Here is an 11,407-nt window from a genome sequence, read left to right on the forward strand (position 1 = left end):
TTTATTCATACAATTTAAAAATAAGTAAGGTACTTAATTTTGAAATTAGTAATACAGAGAATGTTAATTCAATTAATAGAAAGAATAGCCTACATCAATTTTACCCAGAACACTGGCCCTTCAAGATACTCAAAAACAGAATCTTTTGCTAATTAATTTTGGAAAATACTGTGTAGTCTATTCGTGCTTTAGTTTCACAAAGTAAATTAGTATATAAAGTCTTTGAAACCTGAATACATAAAGCATTTAAACTTTATTAATATCCTTAATAACTAGCTGTGCTTGGTTTGGGGATTACTGATCTGAGTTGAATCATTGAGGTCTGCCTAAATTCTCTTATCCTCAGCACCAAACATTCCTCAACTGATGTTGTGACTTTGTTAAATTAACATTTATTAAATAGAGCCTAGGAGTGACAGGATGTTGGAAGGTGAGCCATGGTTCAACAAAAGAGAGCAAATGGAAAGTGAAATTGAGGTTTATTACTCAAGTCCTGGAGGAGGTACACTGCACACTTGGAGGGACGAGTCTAAGCAGGGTCAGACAGAGAGTGGGACAGGACCTGGGACACATACCTGTATTAGGATCTGTGTGTAGGGTTCCTTGGGGCTCCCGGGTTAAGGGTAGATTTGTCAATTCAAACCAAAACGTGTGGGGTTTTGGTGAGCTTCCTAAGAAGTCTTATCTAAGGGATGAACAAGAGGAAGGTCCTGGGAGGTGGGGGAGAGTGCTTATCAAAAGGGCATCTTCGGAGAATCACATCAGGAACTTACATTTGTGACTTGTGACTCTGTGTCCATTGTCTACTTGAGGGAGTGGCTAGTGCCTGTTCAAGGCCCCTGAGAATAACTTGGCCACACAAAATGGATGCTAAGGCAGTTCAGCTTAACTTTCAATTAGATGTGCTTTACTGAAATTCATCACATTACTATTTATATACTTCTAAGTTAAGATACTATGTTTCTTGAGGATGTCAGTTTGAATGCAAATGTTCACTGGAAAGATTTCTTTCAGCAAGCATTATCATTGTTGTTCTTGTTGTTGCTGTGAGTTTTTAGAAGACAGCAAAGCCATCTGAGAATAAAATACAAGCTATAAAATAGTGACATATTTACTTTCCCAAGCTGGAAATCTTGGACTTATATACAAGTATTCTTCCATCGTCTACTGCATTCCATCAACCTCCACCTTTTATTGATTGTACCTCAGACATCTCTAGCGTTGTTCTGTAGCCAGCTGATATTAGCTCATCAGAGCTGATCATGTACACCTCTTCCCAATTCTGCATTCAGTGATAATGCAGTTTGAAGTTAATAAGGTAGCTTGTAATTGGCCATGGTGGGGCATTTATATACCACAGAAGTAGGCAAATGCTACATATCATGTGTTGTTTTGAGCTAGTTACACATTTACCAGCACATCTTTGCACTCTGCTCCTCCTCCTACTCTGCATTCTTATAGCTCACTGGTAATTCAGGCCTCCTCATTCCTTACATGGAATATTGCAACTTGGGCCTCATCATTTGAGTATATTCTCTACATACTGTCATATGCTCCTTCATAAAAATATAAATAAATTAATGAGTGAATAAAATATTTCTTCATTTTCTTTCCTGCTTGATTTTTCAGTCTCCCTGTTTGTCTACAGATATTAACTCCTCAGCAGACCTTAAAGGCCCTTTTTGATCTGGTAACTCCTCCATTTTCAGTTTTGTAATTTTTCTTAGTGACTTTGAACTCCTTTTCATAACTCAAATGGCCCTGCTTGTCCAGTCAAACTATTTTCTCACCCATTTTTCTAACAGGCAGGATCCTCGTCTTTCAAAACACTTGAAATATCATTTCTTCTGTCAAGTATTTCCTTAGTAGCTTGACTTAGGTTATTCCTGAATAGCCTTTCGGCTTCCACAATTTAATGTAGAAATTTAAATTCTCATATACAACTGATTACATTGAATTTTAATTATATATTAATATGGTTGCCCTCTCCACTGGATTCTGAGTTTGCTGGCACTTGATAGGTGTATATTGCTGAATTCATGGTTCTAAAACCAAATATTCTCACTACTGATAGTAAGTTGGAGGGGCAGAGAAGGAATGTTGAGGACGAAGTTGACAGACCTTCTCTACAACTTTATCCAGTACTAACTCTTTATACCATATGATGAAGCACAGAGAATTTGGATGATCAAAAATTCCTTCATAAAATAAGCAATCTCTTTTAAGACATAGGCATTTGAACTGAGTTTACAAGAGATTGTGAAGTGAGAGTTATTAATGCAGAACCAAATTACTTTAGAGCAGGCAAAACAGTGGATGCTTATAATGGATTCTTCTAGTCATGTTCATTTGAAAAGCTCATATTTTCAAGAAGAGAAGGGAAAGTGGGTTGGTAGGAAGATCAGAAAAGGATTTCTCTTTTTAATCCAGGATTAATTCTATTATAGGGTGAGGGTATATATTATAGCACATGGTGAATATTGATTTGTAACCCCATTTAATGTGAAATGACACACATGTTTAAAAGCAATTTATTTTAGCTGCTTCCAAAAGCTGCCTGAAATCCTATTAAGGAAAGGATCTCTGAAGAAATACAGCTTACTTGCTGTAAAAGCTTTATAAATACAGGTATATCACAGTGATCCTGCCTCTACAACAAATGTTATCTCTAATGCAATGTTATACTGAACAGTCATAAGCTGCTTTACCACCAACTCTACAGAAAATGTATTTGGAAGAACACAGTATATCTGTGCCTGTGATACTTTTGACTAAATAGAAAATTGTGTATGGAAGAGAAGAAAGATCATTATCTAAAGTGATGCTCATTCATCCAGAAAATATTTACTCAACATCCTTGTTAGGCCAGATACTGTTTCAGGCCCTTAGGATAAAATGGTGACTACAAAGAGGTAGAATTCTTACTCTCTCTGGAAGACAGATATTAAATAATAACAATAAAGATGTACTATTAAGGCAAACAATGATTCTTGAAATGCAGAAATCGACTGAGTGTCCTAAGAACTGAAACTATTACAACATGGCAGGCTTTTTAGGAAAAAAATGTAAAGTACCAATAAATACTCGGGTGGAGTAAATCAGAAGGAATGCCAGAAACTAAGAAATTCTGATGTTTAAGTTTCATTGACATAACTATCCACCTCTATTTATGTGTATATAACAAAGCAACCTGATTTAGAGAGTATCACTCTGGAGGACCTGGGACAGTGTCAGGAAGAGCAGCTCTGATACCATAAGTGACTCTTGATGAAATGAAATACAAAAGAATGTGTAGTAGTTAACTGAGGGGGTAAGCAGAGGGTAGAGAGAGAAAGGATAAACATTCCAGAATGCATAAGCTCAGTGGATGACAGTGTGATATTGGAGAGCATGGTGCTTTCTGGGGAAAAAATGTTGGGCAATTTGACCAGACCACAGAGAGAATAGGCATTGTGGTGCCCAAGAGGTGGAATATTGATAGTGGCCAAAACATAGTCATGCTAACTTATGGCATCATTTCCACCTCTCCATTCTACCCTTAAGAAATTTGTTTAAATTATAAGTAAATTAGGTGTAGACTAATTAGGGAATCTTCCTCAGTGGGAGATGGTCTTGACTATCACTAAGATTTAAGTCTCATGTATTTCTACTTTTCTGCTTTTCCTTTCCTCAATCTGCATGAATGTGGACTTGTTTGAATTGCATTATTCTATTTTATTTCTATTTTTTATTTAAGGGAGTGTGTGTGTTCTATTTTAATTTGACTTGTTTTGGAGAACTCTCTCTAGATCAGTGATTCTGATGCTCCTATTTTCTTATTTTTACCTGAGTTAGCAAAGTGTCATTTATTTTTATCCTGCAAATTTCAGGAGAGTGGAGTGTCATCTTCATTGATAGAACACCAAGCATTTTGTTGTATCTATTTAAACCCTTCAGTACTCATGTTTGAAAAGAAATAGGCATAGTTTCAGTCTCTTCCTGTAGTATTGAATTTAGTCAGATGATTTAATTTTCATATTTCCAGAGATATCCTCTAACTGTTATACTTATCAGGATTACTTAAACTATATAAATTTTCTTTACTCAGATCACAAATATGGGAACTTATAGCTACCAAACTTTAAACAAATTTTTGTGAGGTTTAATGTAATTAAACTATTTATTCATTCTTTTGTTCATTCTTTCAATACTTATTGTCAACTTACAATTTTCTTCCTACTTTATTATATAGAACCTAGTGCAAAACACATCATTATTTTATATGCCAACAAGAAGTAAAATATAAATGCTTACAATTATATTTTAAGATTTCACCAAGAGTAAGAATAATCCAGATTTTAAATATAATAAAATATGAAAAAGGTAAAATAATATAGATAAAATATTATAGTATTAACTTTTATGGTATAAAGAATAATGTTCCCATTTCTGATAAGTACATAGGAACATCCTAGTTCCAAATTGAGATACTTTTTTTTTTCCTCAAAGCCAGAGAGCACAATGAAGAGATATAAAACAAACCAAAAAAATGCAAACCTGTTTCTAAAAAACCTCAGTTTTCCTCCTTCTGTATATGTCCTTTATTAGTCACACAAATGAATTCACTTCTGAACACCAAATGTGTGGGAGGACTTCCCAAAGGCTTTTTCTTTAAAGCTAACAAATACATGTACATTATATGTATGTGGTCAAGAATACCTAAGTACAGCTGCTTAGCCAGAGAAAACTGAAGCGGTAAAGTAGATTGGGTGAGACTAGATAGGACAAACATAGGGCAGATCTTAGAAATTATATCAAATATTCACACCTGGAAGGAAGTGACCTAGCCCTGATTGAGAGCTGGTATGAACAGGATTGACAACAAACAAGGAGAGGTATGGGTATGGGAGTGAGCAAAAGAAAGAGATAGAAATAGACAGGGGCAAACAGAGACAAACAGAATGAGAGTGAGCATGTAACATGCCTAGGAAGCACAGACATGCATTTTTAAGAAACTACCACTATAAAAGATAGAATTCTTCCTTTGACAGCAAAGATAGTATCCCTTGATGTCCATAGGTCAATGATGAAGAACCTATGGAAATTCAAAGACCTTTTTAGGAGCTATCCTAAGTTGGGTTAGAAGCTGAGAATCAGAAATGGTCTGGCTTCACAGAAGCACCATTAGTAAAGAAACTATCTCTTATTTTAGCTACATAGGAGGGAGCCCATTAGATCATAAAGAAACTGAACAACTTACACTGATCCTTCACACACTTCTCAGAATTCTTTATTATTGCTGATTTAGGAAGGTCCATCTTAGAGGTAAATGACCCAAAACAGCATAAAGACTATTTCCAATCAGATATTGTTAACAAGAAAAAAATAGCAAAGGAGAAGGATGAAGGAAATTAATTAAATAAAACAAAAGCAGCAAAATATCCCTGAAGATGAAGAGAAATTCTCCCACATAGAAAAAAATATGTGACGCAAGAAATTTGTGACCCAAATATAGAACACTTTTTTATTATCCTAATGAAGAAATTATAACTATGAAGGAAGACTAGTTACACAAATAACAATTATAATGAGAAAGAAAGCAGGAAAGGGTTCTATAACTACACAGAGAAAATATGACCAGATAACAGAAGACTGTAGCCAAATAACAGATGAGATGAACCAGGAACAACAAAATTAATTTAGATGCAAAATACGTACAGTGAAGTACATGAAGCCTTCAATGTAAGCTGTGCCCAAAATATATCACAAATGTCAAAAGACTATAGAAAGATATAGAAAGAAAATAATTGATAGAGAAGAGTAGCAAAGAAGATGCAACATACACATTTGCAATTGCTGAAAAAACCCCAAAACACTGGAACAAATGAATTTTCGAAAATATAAACAAAAATATATTTCCTAAAATAATAGAGACCATCAGTGTCCATATTACACACACACACATACATACACACACACACACACACACACACACACACACACACACAGAGTATTCCTATAAAAATTGACCTAAACTGCAACCTATCTTATTAAACTAATTCAATCCCAGGTAGGCTATTTTATACTACTATCAGCCTGCTGAATCTACTTCAAGAATACATGTTTTATCTAGCCTTTGAATAATATATTTCAGCAGCTGTGTGTGAGTAATAATTTAACTTTCCAAAATAAATATCTTGAGCATATCTCAATGCTACATTTTCTTGTTATTTTTCTTTCATGTTCATGATACAGCTACAGAAAACTAAGCTAGCATCTCCTATTGAAAATCTAGTGTTCTTCCATATCTGATTGTAATACATAAAACATATAAGGTGTCAGTATCACACACTGGAACAACAAGCTTTAAGAAATCAGGCAAAAGATGTTAAGTAAAGAGGACCGAAGAGATTTCTACTCTAAGATAAATTTGGAATTTCCACAGAAAATAGGAATTTCTGGATAAAATCTATGGAAGTTTCTTTCCCCAAATTTCTGTTCATATGAGCTTTGAACAGAAAGCTCATATGGTTGAGCTTTATGTTGGCCTCTATAATTTTTAAAGCATAATTGGCTACTTGTGCTTTGGAATTATTATTCAACTTATTAAGGTTACATATAAAATAATTTAAAATAACTTTCCTTAAGTTTTCCAGTCTATCTTACAAGCAAATTATATTATTTAGAAATTTGGTTACATTTAACTAGTACCTTTGTTTATTTTTAAATCAATTAAATGTTCTTATATGTTTTAAACTATATTAAGTCTTTAAGTACTGATAACACTTGGTCCTTTTTGAAGTCATTATAAATGAGGCTCATAGCAAAATCCTTGTTTCTTGATTTCAAGTTTAGTTTTACCTAATTCTTAGGTAACTTCTTCAACTTCATGTTCTGTATAAACCTGTAAAACCTGCTTTTGTTAATTAATAAAAAGACATAGTGCTGAGAAGCCATGTTTTTTTTTTAATTACAGAAGGTTAGAAACTTGGTTGTTTAACATTCTATGTGTAAGAGTGGAATACTGTATCTGACTCTCGTCTGAAAGATCTGAGCTACTTTGAGAGATACACTCAGTTTCTAAACCATGTTTAAAACTTCAGAAAGGGATTTCAGGACACAATATTTCACAACTTTGAAATTCTGTACTGAATCTATTTCACAGTTGAGGTCTGATGGTAACCTTTTTCACACAGCTCAGTCTTGATTTGAAATTATCAACATGCGGCTTTGTATAAATTTTACCAGGACTTGACTCTTCTGCCAAATCCCATTAGATAACATCTTAATTTGTAAGGTGGAAGATGAAAAGCATGTCATGATTCCTCCAAAATGGATTTTTAGAGGAATTTCTGTGATATTTTTACTGCTTAATTCACCACTTGATTGAGCTCAACTATATTTAAATTTGATCATTTTCTGAATTGTTAAAATATTTTTTCTGGAAACACCACAATACTTACTAATATTTAGATTACATCCAGTTGGGTTATGGTCATTCCAAGATGAGTTTTCTGTAACAAATTTAACAAATTCATTTAGCAAATGCCATTTAACATATATTTGAACACACAGAAGGCACAATTTTATATACTTCAGATACATGTAAAATAGTCAGCAGGTTCATAAAATTTTACTGGTACAAAGAAATACACTATAATTTGTGAATATAAATGTGATATAAAATTATTAAGATAAAGTTCTATAAAACAAATAATCTTAATTCTGTCCTTAAAAATAGCAATGTAATAATAGCTTAAGAATCAAAAAAGGAGAAATTACTATTAAATCATGTAACTTACTCCTGGGAGAAAAACTGGCACACAGATATACATCCTCATTAATTTATTCATTTTTTTATTCTGAAAAAGGCATAACCAAGCCTAAACTCTTAGCATAATATTTTCAGAAAACTACATATTTTAGTTGTTGCATACTGCAAATAAATGAAAATTACTGCGATAAGAAATTAAAATCTATGTTCATTTTAATTTAGTACTACCATTAATTATTGACTTTAAAATGATCTTTTGCTGGAAAAATAATGTAACTGCCCCATAATAATGACTAGAGAGGGGCGACTTCAAGATGGCATAGGAGTAAGATGTGGAGATCACCTTCCTCCCCACAAATACATCAAAACTACATCTACATCTGGAAAAAAATCATACAGAACACCTATTGAACACTGACAAAAGACCTCAGACTTCCCAAAAGGCAAGAAACTCCCCACGTACCTGGGTAGGGCAAAAAGAAAAAGGAAAACCAGAGACAAAAGAATAGGGATGGGAACTGCACCTAGGGGAGGGAGCTGTGAAGGAGGAAAAGTTTCCACACACTAGGAAGCCTCTAACTGGTGGAGACAGGAGTTGGAAGGGAGGAAGCTTCAGAGCCATGAAGGAGAACAAAGCAACAGGGGTACAGAGGGCGAAGTGGAGAGATTCCCACACAGAGAATTGGTGCCGACCAGCACTCACCAGATTAATAGGCTTGTCTGCTCACCCGTCAGGTCGGGTGGGGGCTGGGAGCAGAAGCTCTAGCTTCGGAGTTCAGATCCCAGGGAGAGGACTGGGGTTGGCAGTGTGAACACAGCCTGAAGGGGGCTAGTGAGCCACAGCTAGCTGGGAGGGAGTCCAGGAAAAAGTCTGAACCTAGCTAAGAGGCAAGAGACCATTGTGTTGGGGTGCATGAGGAGAGGGGATTCAGAGCACCGCCTAAACGAGCTCCAGAGTTGGGTGTGAGCCACGGCTATCAGTGTGGACAGCAGAGACGGACATGAAATGCTAAGGCTGCTGCTGCAACCACCAAGAAGCCTGTGTGCAAGCACAGGTCACTATCCACACCTCCCCTCCCAGGAGGCTGTGCAGCCTGCCACTGCCAGGGTTGTATGATCCTGGGACCACATCCCCAGGAGAATACACAGTGCTCCTCAGGCTGTTGCAACGACACAGCCTCTGCCACCTGCAGGCTCGTCCTGCATTCAGTACCCCTCTCTCCCCAGGCCTGAGTGAGCCAGAGGCCCCTAATCAGCTGCTCTTTCAACCCCATCCTTTCTGGATGGGAACAGATGCCTGAGGGTGACTTACACGCAGAGGCAGTGCTAAATCCAAAGCTGAACCCCAGGAGATGTGTGAACAAAGAACAGAAAGGGAAATTTCTCCCAGAAGCTTTTGGACCAGTGGATTAAATCTCCACACTCAACTTGATGTACCCTGCATCTGAGGAATACATGAATAGACAAAAAAAATCCCAAAATACAGGCAGTGGATTTGGGGAGCAACTGTAGACTTGAGGTTTGCTTTCTACATCTAATTTGTTTCTGGTTTTTGTTTATCATAGTTTAGTATTTAGAGCTTATTATCATTGGTATATTTGTTTATTGATTAGGTTGCTTTCTTCCTTTTTTATTTTTTTATATATATACGTATACTTTTCTTTTTTTTCTTTTCCTCTTTTGGTGAGTGTGTATGTGTATGTTTCTTTGTGTGATTTTTGTCTGTATAGCTTTGCTTTTGCCATTTTCCTAGGGTTCTATCTGTTTTTTTGGGGTTTTTTAGTATAGTTTTTAGTGCTTATTATCACTGGAGGATTTCTTTTTTGGTTTGGCTGTTCTCTTCACTCTTTCCCTCTTTCATTCTTTTTATTTTTTAATTTTTAATAATTTTTTTCTATTTTAATAACTTTATTTATTTTCTTTCTTTTTCTCCCTTTTCATCTGAGCCATGGCTGACAGGGTCTTGGTGCTCTGGCTGGGTGTCCATCCTGAGCCTCTGAGGTGGGAGAGCCAAGTTCAGGACATTGGTCATCCAGAGACCTCCTCCCCCAAGTAATATCAAATAGCAGAAGCTTTCCCAGAGATCTCCATCTCGTTGCTAAGACCAGCTCCACTCAGCGACCAGCAAGCTACAGTGCTGGACACCCTATGCCAAACAATTATCAAGACAGGAACACAACCCCACTCATTAGCAGAGAGGCTGCCTAAAATCATAATAAGTTCACAGACACCCCAAAACACATCACTGGAAGTGGCCCTGCCCACCAGAAAGACAAGATCCAGTCTCATCTACCAGAACACAGGCATCAGCCCCGTCCTCCAGGAAGCCTACACAACCCACTGAACCAACTATACCCACTGGGAGCAGACACCGAAAACAACGGGAACTATGAACTTGCAGCCTGCAAAATGGATACCCCAAACAGAGTAAGTTAAGCAAAATCAGAAGACAGAGAAATACACAGCAGATGAGGGAGCAAGGTAAAAACCCACCAGACCAAATAAATGAAATAAGCAGTCTACATGAAAAAGAAAATAGAGTAGTGATAGTAAATATGATCCAAAATCTTGGAAATAGAATGGAGAAAATACAAGAAACGTTTAACAAGAACCTAGAAGAACTAAAGAGCAAAGAATGATGAACAACATAATAAATGAAATTTAAAATTCTCTTGAAGAAATCAATAGCAGAATAACGGAGGCAGAAGAATGGATAAGTGACCTGGAAGATAAAATAGTGGAAATAACTACTGCAGAGCAGAATAATAATAAAAAAGAATGGAAAGAATTGAGGACAATCTCAGAGGCCCTGGGACAATATTAAATGCACCAACATTCGAATTATAGGGGTCCCAGAAGAAGAGAAAAAAAATGTGACAGCAAACATTTTTGAAGAGATTATTGTTGAAAACTTCCCTAATATGGGAAAGGAAATTGTCAATCAAGTCCAGAAAGGACAGAGAGTCCCATACAGTATAAATCCAAGGAGAAACATGACAATACATATATTAATCAAACTTTCAAAAATTAAATACAAAGAAAAAATGTTAAAAGCAGCAAGGGAAAAGCATCAAATAGCATACAAGGGAATCCCCATAAAATAAACAGCCGATCTGTCAGCAGAAACTCTGCAAGCCAGAAGGTAGTGGCAGAAAATATTTAAAGTGATGAAAGGGAAAAACCTACAACCAAGATTACTCTACCCAGCAAGCATCTCATTCAGATTCGATGGAGAAATTAAAACCTTTCTAAATAAGCAAAAGGTAAGAGATTTCAGCACCACCAAACAAGCTCTACAACAAATGCTAAAGGAACTTCTCTAGGCGGAAACACAAGAGAAGGAAAAGACCTAAAATAACAAACCCAAAACAATTAAGAAAATGTTAATAGGAACATACATATCGATAACTACCTTAAATGTAAATGGATTAAATGCTCCAACCAAAAGACATAGACTGGCTGAATGGATACAAATACAAGACCCATACATATGTTGTCTATAAGAGACCCACTTCAGACCTAAGGACACATACAGACTGAAAGTGAGGGGATGGAAAAAAATTTTCCATGAAATGGAAATCAAAAGAAACCTGGAGTGGCAATTCTCATATCAGAAAAAATAGACTTGAAAATAAAGACTATTACAAGAGACAA

This window comes from Phocoena sinus, chromosome 1 (assembly GCF_008692025.1).
Source record: "Phocoena sinus isolate mPhoSin1 chromosome 1, mPhoSin1.pri, whole genome shotgun sequence".
Classification (NCBI taxonomy): Eukaryota; Metazoa; Chordata; class Mammalia; order Artiodactyla; family Phocoenidae; genus Phocoena; species Phocoena sinus.